Below are 17,116 nucleotides of genomic sequence, written 5' to 3' on the forward strand. Positions count from 1 at the left end.
CGGGGATACCGTACCCTTTCTCACCTTTGTGCAATCACGTGCAATCCATACTGGGCCTGACACCGTCTGAGCCTGCCTCCTGATGTATAGACATATATTTTGAATGTGTACGCTATCCATACATGTTATCCGGGGATACGGTACCATTTCTCACCTTGTGTACAATCACGTGCAAGCCATACTGGGCCTGACAACGTCTCAGCCTGCCTCCTGATGTATAGACATATCTTTTGAATGTGTACGCTATCCATACATGTTATCCTGGGATACGGTACCCTTTCTCACCTTTGTGCAATCACGTGCAATCCATACTGGGCCTAACACCGTGTGAGCCTGCCTCCTGATGTATAGACATATCTTTTGAATGTGTACGCTATCCATACATGTTATCCTGGGATACGGTACCCTTTCTCACCTTTGTGCAATCACGTGCAAGCCATACTGGGCCTAACACCGTCTGAGCCTGCCTCCTGATGTATAGACATATATTTTGAATGTGTACGCTATCCATACATGTTATCCGGGGATACGGTACCCTTTCTCACCTTTGTGCAATCACGTGCAATCCATACTGGGCCTGACACCGTCTGAGCCTGCCTCCTGATGTATAGACATATATTTTGAATGTGTACGCTATCCATACATGTTATCCGGGGATACGGTACCCTTTCTCACCTTTGTGCAATCACGTGCAAGCCATACTGTGCCTGACACCGTCTGAGCCTGCCTCCTGATGTATAGACATATCTTTTGAATCTGTACGCTATCCATACATGTTATCCGGGGATACGGTACCCTTTGTCACCTTTGTGCAATCACGTGCAAGCCATACTGGGCCTAACACCGTCTGAGCCTGCCTCCTGATGTATAGACATATATTTTGAATGTGTACGCTATCCATACATGTTATCCGGGGATACGGTACCCTTTCTCACCTTTGTGCAATCACGTGCAATCCATACTGGGCCTAACACCGTGTGAGCCTGCCTCCTGATGTATAGACATATATTTTGAATGTGTAAACTATCCATACATGTTATCTGGGGATACGGTACCCTTTCTCACCTTTATGCAATCACGTGCAATCCATACTGGGCATAACACCGTGTGAGCCTGCCTCCTGATTTATAGACATATATTTTGAATGTGTACGCTATCTATACATGTTATCCGGGGATACGGTACCCTTTCATTAGTGTTGAGCATTCCGATACCGCAAGTATCGGGTATCGGCCGATATTAGCGGTATCGGAATTCCGATACTGACTTCCGATACTGTCGTCATATCGGATACCGGAATCGTAAGTTCCCATCATGCTATGAGCCTGCTTGCTTTGATTAAGCCAATGGGACTCCTCCGAAGTGTGGGCACATCCTGTTAGGCATGTAGGCATGTTAACTATTGGCATGGCTGTGATTGGCTGCCGAAATGATGTCATGATGCACTATAAAAGCCACCGCAGCCGCCATTTCTGGTTCACTCTGCTGTGAATTCAGTTAGGGACAGGCTGCTGTAGAAGACTGTGAGGGACAGTTAGAAATAGCGATTCCACCAAACTTCTAGTGCTTTACCCAGGCTACATAAACCACCACTGTAGCCTTCTTTGCCCTAGCAGCAGTGTTCACAGCTGTCTGCAAGGGCTGTGTGAGTGCAGCTCACGCTGTGGAGTGGGTCCTGCAGCCACGTCAGGCTGTAGGCCACCCAGTGTGATCACTGCTGCCTCATACATCTTTTAATTTTTGAGCTGCATTTTTTACATAATTTCAATCTAGTGTGCTTCCATCCGTATCCATATACGTTGGTTGCAAACACTAGTAGTAGACAGCGGAGCCTTTCTGCAGCCTTTCAGTGCTAGTGTCCACTGTGCTGCACTGTTCACGGCTGTCTGAGAGGTCTCTGACTGTGTGTGAGTGCAGCTCACGCTGAGTAGTGTGTCCTGCAGCTACGTCTGGTTGTAGGATGCTCAGCGTGCGTCAGTGCCTCACACATATTTGTATTTGAGTGCAGCTCATTTTTTCTTCTATTAGTGTGCATCCATCCGTCTCCATCTACGGTGGTTGCAAACACTATATAGGAGTACACAGCGGAGCCTTTCTGCAGCCTGTCAGTGCCAGTGCCCACTTAGCTGCACTGTTCACGGCTGTCTGAGAGGTCTCTGACTGTGTGTGAGTGCAGCTCACGCTGAGTAGAGTGTCCTGCAGCTACGTCTAGTTGTAGGACGCTCAACGTGCGTCACTGCCTCACACATATTTGTCTTTGAGTGCTGCTCATTTTTTCTTCTCCTATTACTGTGCATCCATCCGTATCCATCAACATTGGTTGGTTGCAAACACTATATAGGAGTAGATAGAGGAGCCTTTTTTTCTGGCTTGTGCCCTGCCGGCGCAGCCAGATTAGTATTACCCAATTTTTTTGGAGCCTCATCTTTTGCATTGTAGGTTACCTGCCTGCATTGTAATAGCTCCAAAAAGTTGGTGATACTATCAGTTTCAATTCTTTGTTCACATACTTTGAGTTTGTTTCCAACAAAGAAACCACAAAAAAAGTTCACCAAACACTACATTTGGAACTTGTGTAGGCCACATCAGCTCCTATTAAAGTGTAGTCCACACACACACACTTCATAAAATTAGTGTTTCTTGTACCTGTAACCAGCTGTTCAGGAATAAGCACACTAAGGCCCCCCCTTTGTACTTTTCTGCCTATCTTAAGCAGTCTGGCAAGATGAAGAAGGCAGGGAGTAAGGCGCGTGGGCGTGGGCGTGGAGTTTCAGCAGGGAGAGGACGTGGGGATTCTGCAGGGAGAGGACGTGGGGATTCTGCAGGTAGAGGACGTGGGGATTCTGGGCCTGCTGCGGGCACCAGTGGATCAGCATCCCCCAGTTTTAGCAGGCAACAGTCCTTTATGCGCAGCTTTGTAGGACCTCAACGTACCCCAATGCTGCGGGAGGAACAAATTGAAGCCGTTGTCGGATGGATGGCAGCTAACGCATCGACTTCAATTACTTCCGCATCCTCTCAGGACCAGAGCACCGAAGAGCAACCATCTGTCTCTTCACCACCTGCCAAAGTGCCCAGGCCGTCAGAGAGACATGGACAGGAGCCATCACAGTCTCTACTTCTGTTCTCGGAATCTGTTGGCTTGGAAAGAGGGGGCCAGCCAAGCAGCATTCCTGAATGTGAAGAAGAGGGAGTATGCAGTGATGCGCAACTTCTTTGTCCCTCTGAATCTGAAGAGGCGAGTGGGCCAGTGCCTATGGTCAGCACACCTCAGTACGCATCAGATGATGACGAGACTCAGTTGCCACTTTCTGGTGCGTACGGTGCTGGCGAGACAACCCCGGAGAAGCAGCTGTTTGAAGAGGGGAGGGAAGATGATGAGGTCCTTGACCCATCATGGCGTGAGGAACAGGAAGGTGGTGGGAGCAGCTCGGAGGAAGAGATTCCCCTACCGGCCAAAACAGGAGGCAGAGGGAGGGGGAAGACTTGGTTGCCTGTTACCTCCACTTCGGCACCCGTTAGGAGCATTCCTCATTCCAAAGGCAAAACGGGCGCTCCCAAGACTTGCAGTGCGTGGTCCTTTTTTGACACAGTTGCAGATGACATTTGCTTTGTCAAATGCAAGCTGTGTCATCAGAAAGTCAAAAGAGGGAGAAATGTCAGCAACCTCAATACCACAAATATGTGGAAACATGTGCGCACCAAGCACGAGTTGGAGTTGCAGAGACACCCTGAAGACGTAGGCCAACGTACAGCACCACCTACCACCTCTTCAGTTCGTGTTGGGGTCTCTTCCTCCAGCTCACACACTGCTGGTTCGGCTTCCTCACAGGATGGCCAAGGAAGAACCTCTGCCACTGTTGTCCGGAGACCCTGTCAGATTCCACCCATAGCAGCACGTTCCCATCCATCACAACCATCGGTAGCACAGGCATGGACTAAAAGGCAAACCATCCCCGAGCACAGTCTCTGAATGCTGGCATTGCCAAACTTCTGGCAGTTGAAATGCTGTCATTCAGGCTGGTGGACACTGACACCTTCCGGGACTTAATGGCATTGGCAGTCCCCCAATACAACGTGCCCAGCCGCTTTTATTTCAGCAGGCGAGCCGTCCCTGCCCTGCAGAAACATGTTGAGGGCAAAATAAAACATGCGCTACTAAACGCCGTTAGTAGCAAGGTCCACCTGACCACCGATGCGTGGACCAGTAACCATGGACAGGGACGATACCTTTCCCTCACTGCCCACTGGGTCAATGTTGTGGAGCCGGGTACAGATCTGGAGAGTGGCGCTGTACGTGTTCTTCCAACGCCACGGATTGCAGGACTCCAGTCTGTACACATAGACTCCTCCTCCTACTCAAGTTCCTCAGAAACAGCAGAGCAGGAGCCTGTTACGACCGATATGAGCACAGCCGTGGCCAAACGTCAACAGGCTGTACTCAAATTAATTTCTTTGGGGAATGGAAGCCACACAGCGCAGGAGCTCTGGAATGCTATCAAGCAGGAGAGCGATGTGTGGTTTGGGCCAGCGAATCTCCAGCCGGGCTTGGTAGTGTGTGACAATGGCCGAAATCTGGTGGCAGCTCTTGGCCTAGGCAACCTCACACACATCCCATGTCTGGCACATGTGCTTAACTTGGTCGTGCAGAGCTTTCTGAGGGACTATCCGGATCTTGATGCACTGTTGCACAAGGTCCGCATAGAGTGCGCTCACTTGCGGCGTTCCAGCACGGCAAGATCGCGCCTCGCTGCTCTGCAGCGACGATTTGGCCTTCCGGAACATCACATCATATGTGACCTACCCACCCGGTGGAATTCAACGTTACATATGTTGGAGCGGTTGTGTGAGCAGCAGGCAGCAGTCATGGAGAACCAGCTGCATCAGGCGCAAACAAGTCGCACTGTGCGCCGTTCACACTTCAGCACCATTGAGTGGGCCTCTATGAAGGACATCTGCCTCGTTTTGCGTGCCTTCGATGAATCCACGTGGATGGTGAGTGCAGATGATGCACTAGTCAGCATGACTGTCCCCCTTATCTGCCTGCTTCAACAAACACTGCAAGCACTAAGGGATGAGGTTTCGGAAGAGGTGGAGGATGAGGAGTCCCAAATGCCATCTGCTTCTGGACAGTCTGCGCTACGTGTTTCCTCACAAAGGCCTAGGCAGGGGACACTTTGTGAGGAGGATGAGGAGGAGTCGATGGAGGAGGAAGACATCTCTCCAGAGGAGGGAGGTACACAAACCTCTACTCAGTATGTACAGCGAGGGTGGGGTGATGCAGAGCAGGCCGAGGTCACGCCTTAAACAGGGGACAGCGGTTCTTTGGCAGTTGGGAGTCTGTAGCACATGGTTGATTTCATGCTGCAGTGCCTGAGAAACGACCGCCGCATCGCCCACATTCTCGTCTCGGCTGATTATTGGGTGTACACCCTCCTAGATCCTCGCTACCGGGACAGCGTACAAAGGCTCATACCAACGTTGAATCGGGAGCGTAAACTGCGGGAGTACGAAGAGTCACTGGTGCAGTCCATAATGTTTTCCATTCCACCCGACAGCATTGTTGCTAGTGCTTTACAAAGCAGCTCTGTGCGTCGAGGCAGTGGAGGAAACTCTGCACAAAGAGGGAGCAGAGGCAGCGCCGCAGCACAAGGCAAGACCACTATGGCCCGAATGTGGCAAAGTTTTGTGTGTCCACCACAATTGTCTACACCATCAGCGACGCCTCGAGTCAGCAGGAGGCAACGCTTCCGTCAGATGGTGTCAGACTACATGTCTTGCCCTGTCGCTGTACTCCCAGATGGCTCTTCCCCCTTCAAGTTTTGGGTCTCTAAGCTGGATACATGGCCAGAGCTTAGCCAGTATGCATTGGAGGTGCTGGCTTGCCTTGCTGCCAGTGTATTATCGGAACGCGTCTTTAGTGCCGCAGGTGGTGTACTAACAGACCGTCGCACGCGACTATCTTCCGATAATGTTGACCGGCTGACTTTTCTGAAAATGAACAAGTAAAATAAAATAAAATGACTCAAGGAAAGTGCAATATAAAATCTCCTAATAATCAGAATTGTGCACCATGGAAAAAATAAAAAAGACAACTCGGGAAAATAAGATGAAGAAAGCGAAGAAACCGAGAAAAATGTCAATAATAAAGATTTTTATTTCATTAGATATCCAACAATATTATATATATATATATATGTATATTAAAATAAATGGTAAGGGGAGGCCAATGCCAAATAAGGGCACAGCCTGGGGACAGCAATAATCACTCAATAAAAAGCACCCACAATAATATCACACAGTATAAAATAAAAGCCAAAAATATATATGAATATAATATATATGTATATATAAAAGCACATATATAAAAATTGCTAGTGCGAGTGTAATAAATTTATGTGCAAACATATAATATGTGCAGGCAAGAAAAAACTATGAAAAAGTGTATAAAAAACGCTAAAAATATAAGATAACTAAATATGTATTACCACACAATAAAGTGCAATGTGCCACAATTGTAAACAGGAACCGTGAGCTAAAGGAAAAATTATTTAAAATATATGTGAAAGCACAGAACGAGTGCTCAAATAATTTATAATAAATGAGCTGCCACAATTGAAGTGCAATGTGCCGCAGTAGTGTAATAAATCAGAACTTATAATATACAATAAAAAATATACAATAAAAATAATTGTGAACAGTGTAAATACCTTTCAGCTGTTTCTGTCCCCAGGATGTGCCAGCCCCGACGCGAGTTTCGGCGTACCTTCGTCAGGGGGTGGCGACATCCAGACAGGAAGAAGTTTAAATAGGGCAAAATAACCAATGAGAGCGGAGGAAGTGTATAATGACGCATGCAAGCATCGTCGGTAACCAGGCAGCCCCACGCCGCCGGCCCACGTGTATCCCCAATCGTCGCAATACAATGATGCGGCGAACAGGGAAAAAATGTAGAAAAATGAAAAAGGACAATGATTAAATATCTATTGCATCAACCTATATATGAATTTGACTTAATATGTATTCAGTTTTTTCTCACAAATATATATATATATATTTTTTTTTTCTTTTTTTTTTTCAAATATATCATTAATTTATATATGAACTTGATTACACATGTATTAATATTTATTTGTCTCATTAATTACAATTTTAATTTTTATTATTATTTTTTCAAATATGTATTTACATGAAAGATGAGTATATAATTGTATATTACTATTTATTATTAATCATTTATTATTTTCATCATCACTTATCTTATTATTTATTATTTTTTCTTCATTTGCCATTATTATTATTTTTTATTTTAGTATTTTCATATTCACTATTATTATTTATCATTCTTACAGTGATTATTTATTATTTTTACATTTATTATCATCCTTATTTTATTTTTATTTATATTTACTTTTTTTATTTTTATTTATATTTATACTTATTTTATTTTTATTTATTTTTTCCTTATATTTATTTATCTATTTATTTATTTATTATTACTCATCATTATTTTATTTTTATTCATACATTGGTGTTTATTATATGTCATCATATGCCATATATTATATATTATATATGTTAGCATTGTATTTGTAATTTTTATTTTAGTTCTTTTCCTTTTTTGTATCAAATAGGACCTATGTACCATGTGATCTCTCTGTTTATGTTATGTGCGCTCAGGACCTACGTGTCATGTGTCCAATCCATCCAATCACTGAGCGCCTTATATCTCTATGTACCATGTGGCACTTGCAGCCCAATGACAGCGGTCAGTGTTGTACGCACGCTGGCATCGGGTTCCGGGAGTCCCGCCCGCCGTGCCTGCGTCCCTGTTCGCCGCATCATTGTATTGCGACGATCGGGGATACACGTGGGCCGGCGGCGTGGGGCTGCCTGGTTACCGACGATGCTTGCGTGCGTCATTATACACTTCCTCTGCTCTCATTGGTTATTTTGCCCTATTTAAACTTCTTCCTGTCTGGATGTCGCCACCCCCTGACGAAGGTACGCCGAAACGCGCGTCGGGGCTGGCACATCCTGGGGACAGAAACAGCTGAAAGGTATTTACACTGTTCACAATTATTTTTATTGTATATTTTTTATTGTATATTATAAATTCTGATTTATTGCACTATTGCGGCACATTGCACTTCAATTGTGGCAGCTCATTTATTATAAATTATTTGAGCACTCGTTCTGTGCTTTCACATATATTTTAAATAATTTTTCCTTTAGCTCACGGTTCCTGTTTACAATTGTGGCACATTACACTTTATTGTGTGGTAATACATATTTAGTTATCTTATATTTTTAGCGTTTTTTATACACTTTTTCACAGTTTTTTCTTGCCTGCACATATTATATGTTTGCACATAAATTTATTACACTCGCACTAGCAATTTTTATATATGTGCTTTTATATATACATATATATTATATTCATATATATTTTTGGCTTTTATTTTATACTGTGTGATATTATTGTGGGTGCTTTTTATTGAGTGATTATTGCTGTCCCCAGGCTGTGCCCTTATTTGGCATTGGCCTCCCCTTACCATTTATTTTAATATATATATATATATATATATATATATATATATATATATATATATATATATATAATATTGTTGGATATCTAATGAAATAAAAATCTTTATTATTGACATTTTTCTCGGTTTCTTCGCTTTCTTCATCTTATTTTCCCGAGTTGTCTTTTTTATTTTTTCCATGGTGCACAATTCTGATTATTAGGAGATTTTATATTGCACTTTCCTTGAGTCATTTTATTTTATTTTAATTGTTCATACTGTGTTTTGCACAGGTCTTTCTCTTCGGACATGGATTTTAAGGCCAAGGAACAGTCCTGGCTTAACCGAATTAATCAATTATTCGGTAATGGTGGGTCTAATGCTAATGGCTCTGGTGGTCAAGGACTAACTGATTTCTCTTCCACTATAAAAAATCTGTCACATAAGCGGACACGCCTATGGTGGAATAGGGCTTTTCTTCAAAACTACATTAATAAGGATTTGATTCCTAGGGGTTTACGTATAAGAGTGATTCCTTCTTTTCCTATTGAAGATGTTGAATTTATACAAAATTGGGAAGAGGTTTGTAATAATACCTCAAAAAAATTTATGGAATTATTGGTTAATCTTAATACAAAAAACTTGGCTAATATCGATTCACAATTAGAAAACACTTATACATTAGCTAAGAACCAATTGACGGCGGAAAATTTTCAATCTATCAATACATCCATGGAGAAGGAAGTTGAATTATGGGTTAAAGAAATTCAAGATAATCATGCTAAGAAATTAATGAGAGATATGAAGGATCGACAAATGAATAAGATATATAATTGGAAGAGATCCCATATGTCTACTGATACTCGCACTCGTCTTACATCTACATCTTCGGTGCTTTCGACGAGTGAATATTCTGATGCTTCAGCTTCTTCCTCTTTATCATATAAGAATACTATCAAACGTAAACGGAATTTACGCAACTCTCCTTATGGAAGAAGGAATGGTCGATCACCTGATAGTAATCGTCTCCAGGTAATTAATTTGAGCGAACATTGTCTTTCTGAAACAGATTTAAGTGTCCTTGGCAAGGGTCTTACCTTTTGTCCAGATGCACGTTTTGATACCTTTTCTGCTACTAAGGACTTACATATGTTTGCGAGAACTTTAATGTTCAAAAAATATTTCCATGATGAAACATTACATAATCTATTTCCAACAGACACGGAGCAGGAAGCATTACAGACCTTGAATGGGCTTTTTCATGAACATTCATCTTCCGAGGGGGGTAAGATTCCTTCATGTATTTTACCACATTCTAAAAAATTCCCTTCTTTTTCTTCGTGTCCAAATATTGATCTATTTGTTAAAATAGTCAGCGAGGAGTTTAAAAAGATTCCTCAGAACATCTCAAAAGGAAATTTGAATTTTGAAGAGCGGAAAAGTTTAGAAAAATTAAAAAATGTATCTGATGTGGTCATCAAACCCGCCGATAAAGGCGGGAATATAGTCATTTGGCCCTCTTCTATGTATGAGACAGAGGTTTTCAGACAATTGAAGAATAAAGTCTGTTATAAGAAGCTTACATTTAATCCTTCATTAGCCTTTACATCAGAATTAAATGTAATTTTGAGTGAAGCTATTGATACGGGCACTATAACAAAGGAACTGAGTCAGGCATTACAGATAAGGGAACCATGTATATCCACATTTTATCTTCTACCGAAGATCCATAAAAGTCTAACATTGCCACATGGTAGACCGATTGTGTCGGGAAACTCCAATTTTTTAGAGAATGTGGGTAAATACATTGATTCAAAGCTCCAACCTTTGGTTGAATGTCTTCCGTCCTTTATACGTGATACCAACGACTTTTTGAGGAAGATTGATGGTTTATATATAGATGATGATGCATTGTTAGTCACTTGTGACGTTGAATCATTATATACCAATATTAAACACTCAGATGGTATACAAGCTACTAGATATTTTTTATCTATGTCGGATTATTCTCTTTCTATGATGAATTTTATTACAGAGATCCTGGAATTTAGTTTATCACATAATTTATTTATTTTTAAGGGGTCCTTCTACCTGCAGCTCCAGGGTACAGCAATGGGAGCGTCATATGCACCTGCATATGCAAATCTGTTCCTGGGGCTGTGGGAGAGGGACCTCTTTGCATCTGATGACTGTCATTCAATGTGCCGTGTCCTCCTGTGGACACAGTACATTGATGACATTTTCTTTATTTGGCAAGGCTCTGTTGAGTCCTTAGAGTTATTCATTTCTCATTTAAACAACAATTCTTTAAATATCAGACTAACACATCACTATGACAAAAGTAATATCGAATTTCTTGATGTATTGGTAAAACGGGATTCCAATAATATTCTCCAAACTGACATTTTTAGAAAACAATCAGCAACAAACTCTCTTTTACATGCATCTTCCTCTCACCCGGCATCCCTTGTTCGCTCAATTCCTATAGGTCAATTTTTGAGACTAAGAAGAATATGTTCTAGTGATATTGACTTTGAAAAGAGGTCTGAAGAACTCAAATTACGGTTTTTAAATCGTGGTTATAGTAATCGATGTATCAAGAAAGCATTCAATAGAGCCAAATATTCAACTAGAAACGATTTATTATATTCTAGAATTAAGCCCGCATCCTCATCATCAGTACGTTTTATTACGAACTATAATACTGCTAATCAAAGACTAAGAGAAGTTTTAAGCCAATCATGGCATATTTTATTGGCCGATCAGACCCTATCCAACTATTTAACGAAACAACCGAGTATTACCTTCCGTCGCTCCAGAAATTTGCGAGACTCGTTGGTAAGAAGCCATTATCAGAATGAACGGAAATCCTTTATGACACAGATTTCAAAAAAGAATGGCTCTTTTCCATGTGGTCATTGTATCGCTTGTCAAAATATGGACAGAAGTGACACGTTTACTGATTCCGCAGGCTCAAGAAATTATTCCATTAAACATCATATTAATTGTGAGACAAAGGCAGTAATTTATTATGCTACATGTCCCTGTTCAAAGATCTATGTTGGCCTCACCACAAGACAATTGAAAGTAAGAGTGAGAGAGCATGTAATTGGAATCAATGGAGCAAAAACTGAGAGTGACATTTCTGCCTTGAAAACAATTCCGAGACATTTTAAACAATTCCATAATTGTGATTCAAGCAAGTTTCGGGTAAGAGGTATAGATACAATTCCGGTTTCTATACGTGGTGGCCAAATTAGTCAGAAATTAGCACAGATGGAAACAAGATGGATATGGACGCTTAAAACTACATCTCCTTCAGGTTTAAATGAGAATATCAGTTATGTCCCTTTTTTATGACCACCTAGTCATCCAGCTTTTTATCTTTTTTAATATATAAATTTTAATATATATATTATATTCTTTATTTTATATTATTAATTAGTTTATTTGTTGGGTATGTGATATATTTATTTGATTATCTATTCACATGGTTTTATTAATGTGTACTGATTATATATAATGCTTATACATCTTTATTTGTCACCTTTTAGTTCCTAATCCTATCAGCAATTACCTTGTGTTGTTCATCTGTTGCGAGGAATCTTGGAGTTGACTGATGCTGATGCCATTTTCTTCTTCTGATATATCTATACAAGAAAAAGGAAAGGAAAAAGAAAAAGAAAAAAGAAAAATGAAAAAGGACAATGATTAAATATCTATTGCATCAACCTATATATGAATTTGACTTAATATGTATTCAGTTTTTTCTCACAAATATATATATATTTTTTTTATTTTTTTATTTTTCAAATATATCATTAATTTATATATGAACTTGATTACACATGTATTAATATTTATTTGTCTCATTAATTACAATTTTAATTTTTATTATTATTTTTTCAAATATGTATTTACATGAAAGATGAGTATATAATTGTATATTACTATTTATTATTAATCATTTATTATTTTCATCATCACTTATCTTATTATTTATTATTTTTTCTTCATTTGCCATTATTATTATTTTTTATTTTAGTATTTTCATATTCACTATTATTATTTATCATTCTTACAGTTATTATTTATTATTTTTACATTTATTATCATCCTTATTTTATTTTTATTTATATTTACTTTTTTTATTTTTATTTATATTTATACTTATTTTATTTTTATTTATTTTTTCCTTATATTTATTTATCTATTTATTTATTTATTATTACTCATCATTATTTTATTTTTATTCATACATTGGTGTTTATTATATGTCATCATATGCCATATATTATATATTATATATGTTAGCATTGTATTTGTAATTTTTATTTTAGTTCTTTTCCTTTTTTGTATCAAATAGGACCTATGTACCATGTGATCTCTCTGTTTATGTTATGTGCGCTCAGGACCTACGTGTCATGTGTCCAATCCATCCAATCACTGAGCGCCTTATATCTCTATGTACCATGTGGCACTTGCAGCCCAATGACAGCGGTCAGTGTTGTACGCACGCTGGCATCGGGTTCCGGGAGTCCCGCCCGCCGTGCCTGCGTCCCTGTTCGCCGCATCATTGTATTGCGACGATCGGGGATACACGTGGGCCGGCGGCGTGGGGCTGCCTGGTTACCGACGATGCTTGCGTGCGTCATTATACACTTACTCCGCTCTCATTGGTTATTTTGCCCTATTTAAACTTCTTCCTGTCTGGATGTCGCCACCCCCTGACGAAGGTACGCCGAAACGCGCGTCGGGGCTGGCACATCCTGGGGACAGAAACAGCTGAAAGGTATTTACACTGTTCACAATTATTTTTATTGTATATTTTTTATTGTATATTATAAGTTCTGATTTATTACACTATTGCGGCACATTGCACTTCAATTGTGGCAGCTCATTTATTATAAATTATTTGAGCACTCGTTCTGTGCTTTCACATATATTTTAAATAATTTTTCCTTTAGCTCACGGTTCCTGTTTACAATTGTGGCACATTACACTTTATTGTGTGGTAATACATATTTAGTTATCTTATATTTTTAGCGTTTTTTATACACTTTTTCACAGTTTTTTCTTGCCTGCACATATTATATGTTTGCACATAAATTTATTACACTCGCACTAGCAATTTTTATATATGTGCTTTTATATATACATATATATTATATTCATATATATTTTTGGCTTTTATTTTATACTGTGTGATATTATTGTGGGTGCTTTTTATTGAGTGATTATTGCTGTCCCCAGGCTGTGCCCTTATTTGGCATTGGCCTCCCCTTACCATTTATTTTAATATATATATATATATATATATATATATATATATATATAATATTGTTGGATATCTAATGAAATAAAAATCTTTATTATTGACATTTTTCTCGGTTTCTTCGCTTTCTTCATCTTATTTTCCCGAGTTGTCTTTTTTATTTTTTCCATGGTGCACAATTCTGATTATTAGGAGATTTTATATTGCACTTTCCTTGAGTCATTTTATTTTATTTTAATTGTTCATACTGTGTTTTGTACAGGTCTTTCTCTTCGGACATGGATTTTAAGGCCAAGGAACAGTCCTGGCTTAACCGAATTAATCAATTATTCGGTAATGGTGGGTCTAATGCTAATGGCTCTGGTGGTCAAGGACTAACTGATTTCTCTTCCACTATAAAAAATCTGTCACATAAGCGGACACGCCTATGGTGGAATAGGGCTTTTCTTCAAAACTACATTAATAAGGATTTGATTCCTAGGGGTTTACGTATAAGAGTGATTCCTTCTTTTCCTATTGAAGATGTTGAATTTATACAAAATTGGGAAGAGGTTTGTAATAATACCTCAAAAAAATTTATGGAATTATTGGTTAATCTTAATACAAAAAACTTGGCTAATATCGATTCACAATTAGAAAACACTTATACATTAGCTAAGAACCAATTGACGGCGGAAAATTTTCAATCTATCAATACATCCATGGAGAAGGAAGTTGAATTATGGGTTAAAGAAATTCAAGATAATCATGCTAAGAAATTAATGAGAGATATGAAGGATCGACAAATGAATAAGATATATAATTGGAAGAGATCCCATATGTCTACTGATACTCGCACTCGTCTTACATCTACATCTTCGGTGCTTTCGACGAGTGAATATTCTGATGCTTCAGCTTCTTCCTCTTTATCATATAAGAATACTATCAAACGTAAACGGAATTTACGCAACTCTCCTTATGGAAGAAGGAATGGTCGATCACCTGATAGTAATCGTCTCCAGGTAATTAATTTGAGCGAACATTGTCTTTCTGAAACAGATTTAAGTGTCCTTGGCAAGGGTCTTACCTTTTGTCCAGATGCACGTTTTGATACCTTTTCTGCTACTAAGGACTTACATATGTTTGCGAGAACTTTAATGTTCAAAAAATATTTCCATGATGAAACATTACATAATCTATTTCCAACAGACACGGAGCAGGAAGCATTACAGACCTTGAATGGGCTTTTTCATGAACATTCATCTTCCGAGGGGGGTAAGATTCCTTCATGTATTTTACCACATTCTAAAAAATTCCCTTCTTTTTCTTCGTGTCCAAATATTGATCTATTTGTTAAAATAGTCAGCGAGGAGTTTAAAAAGATTCCTCAGAACATCTCAAAAGGAAATTTGAATTTTGAAGAGCGGAAAAGTTTAGAAAAATTAAAAAATGTATCTGATGTGGTCATCAAACCCGCCGATAAAGGCGGGAATATAGTCATTTGGCCCTCTTCTATGTATGAGACAGAGGTTTTCAGACAATTGAAGAATAAAGTCTGTTATAAGAAGCTTACATTTAATCCTTCATTAGCCTTTACATCAGAATTAAATGTAATTTTGAGTGAAGCTATTGATACGGGCACTATAACAAAGGAACTGAGTCAGGCATTACAGATAAGGGAACCATGTATATCCACATTTTATCTTCTACCGAAGATCCATAAAAGTCTAACATTGCCACATGGTAGACCGATTGTGTCGGGAAACTCCAATTTTTTAGAGAATGTGGGTAAATACATTGATTCAAAGCTCCAACCTTTGGTTGAATGTCTTCCGTCCTTTATACGTGATACCAACGACTTTTTGAGGAAGATTGATGGTTTATATATAGATGATGATGCATTGTTAGTCACTTGTGACGTTGAATCATTATATACCAATATTAAACACTCAGATGGTATACAAGCTACTAGATATTTTTTATCTATGTCGGATTATTCTCTTTCTATGATGAATTTTATTACAGAGATCCTGGAATTTAGTTTATCACATAATTTATTTATTTTTAAGGGGTCCTTCTACCTGCAGCTCCAGGGTACAGCAATGGGAGCGTCATATGCACCTGCATATGCAAATCTGTTCCTGGGGCTGTGGGAGAGGGACCTCTTTGCATCTGATGACTGTCATTCAATGTGCCGTGTCCTCCTGTGGACACAGTACATTGATGACATTTTCTTTATTTGGCAAGGCTCTGTTGAGTCCTTAGAGTTATTCATTTCTCATTTAAACAACAATTCTTTAAATATCAGACTAACACATCACTATGACAAAAGTAATATCGAATTTCTTGATGTATTGGTAAAACGGGATTCCAATAATATTCTCCAAACTGACATTTTTAGAAAACAATCAGCAACAAACTCTCTTTTACATGCATCTTCCTCTCACCCGGCATCCCTTGTTCGCTCAATTCCTATAGGTCAATTTTTGAGACTAAGAAGAATATGTTCTAGTGATATTGACTTTGAAAAGAGGTCTGAAGAACTCAAATTACGGTTTTTAAATCGTGGTTATAGTAATCGATGTATCAAGAAAGCATTCAATAGAGCCAAATATTCAACTAGAAACGATTTATTATATTCTAGAATTAAGCCCGCATCCTCATCATCAGTACGTTTTATTACGAACTATAATACTGCTAATCAAAGACTAAGAGAAGTTTTAAGCCAATCATGGCATATTTTATTGGCCGATCAGACCCTATCCAACTATTTAACGAAACAACCGAGTATTACCTTCCGTCGCTCCAGAAATTTGCGAGACTCGTTGGTAAGAAGCCATTATCAGAATGAACGGAAATCCTTTATGACACAGATTTCAAAAAAGAATGGCTCTTTTCCATGTGGTCATTGTATCGCTTGTCAAAATATGGACAGAAGTGACACGTTTACTGATTCCGCAGGCTCAAGAAATTATTCCATTAAACATCATATTAATTGTGAGACAAAGGCAGTAATTTATTATGCTACATGTCCCTGTTCAAAGATCTATGTTGGCCTCACCACAAGACAATTGAAAGTAAGAGTGAGAGAGCATGTAATTGGAATCAATGGAGCAAAAACTGAGAGTGACATTTCTGCCTTGAAAACAATTCCGAGACATTTTAAACAATTCCATAATTGTGATTCAAGCAAGTTTCGGGTAAGAGGTATAGATACAATTCCGGTTTCTATACGTGGTGGCCAAATTAGTCAGAAATTAGCACAGATGGAAACAAGATGGATATGGACGCTTAAAACTACATCTCCTTCAGGTTTAAATGAGAATATCAGTTA

General features: G+C 39.2%; 1 long non-coding RNA gene across 1 annotated transcript in view; it reads right to left on the reverse strand.

Annotated features, from left to right (window-relative positions):
* The window catches only part of LOC141088240 (uncharacterized), a 215,129-nt gene that overhangs the window by 65,980 nt on the left and 132,033 nt on the right, over nt 1-17,116 (reverse strand). Inside the window, exon 3 of the long non-coding RNA XR_012231859.1 lies at nt 12,106-12,178. This is a non-coding gene — a long non-coding RNA (uncharacterized lncRNA). The remainder of the gene's footprint in view (nt 1-12,105; nt 12,179-17,116) is intronic.

This window comes from Dendrobates tinctorius, unplaced genomic scaffold (assembly GCF_039654945.1).
Source record: "Dendrobates tinctorius isolate UK_male_01 unplaced genomic scaffold, ASM3965494v1 ptg000038l, whole genome shotgun sequence".
In the NCBI taxonomy this organism is placed as follows: domain Eukaryota; kingdom Metazoa; phylum Chordata; class Amphibia; order Anura; family Dendrobatidae; genus Dendrobates; species Dendrobates tinctorius.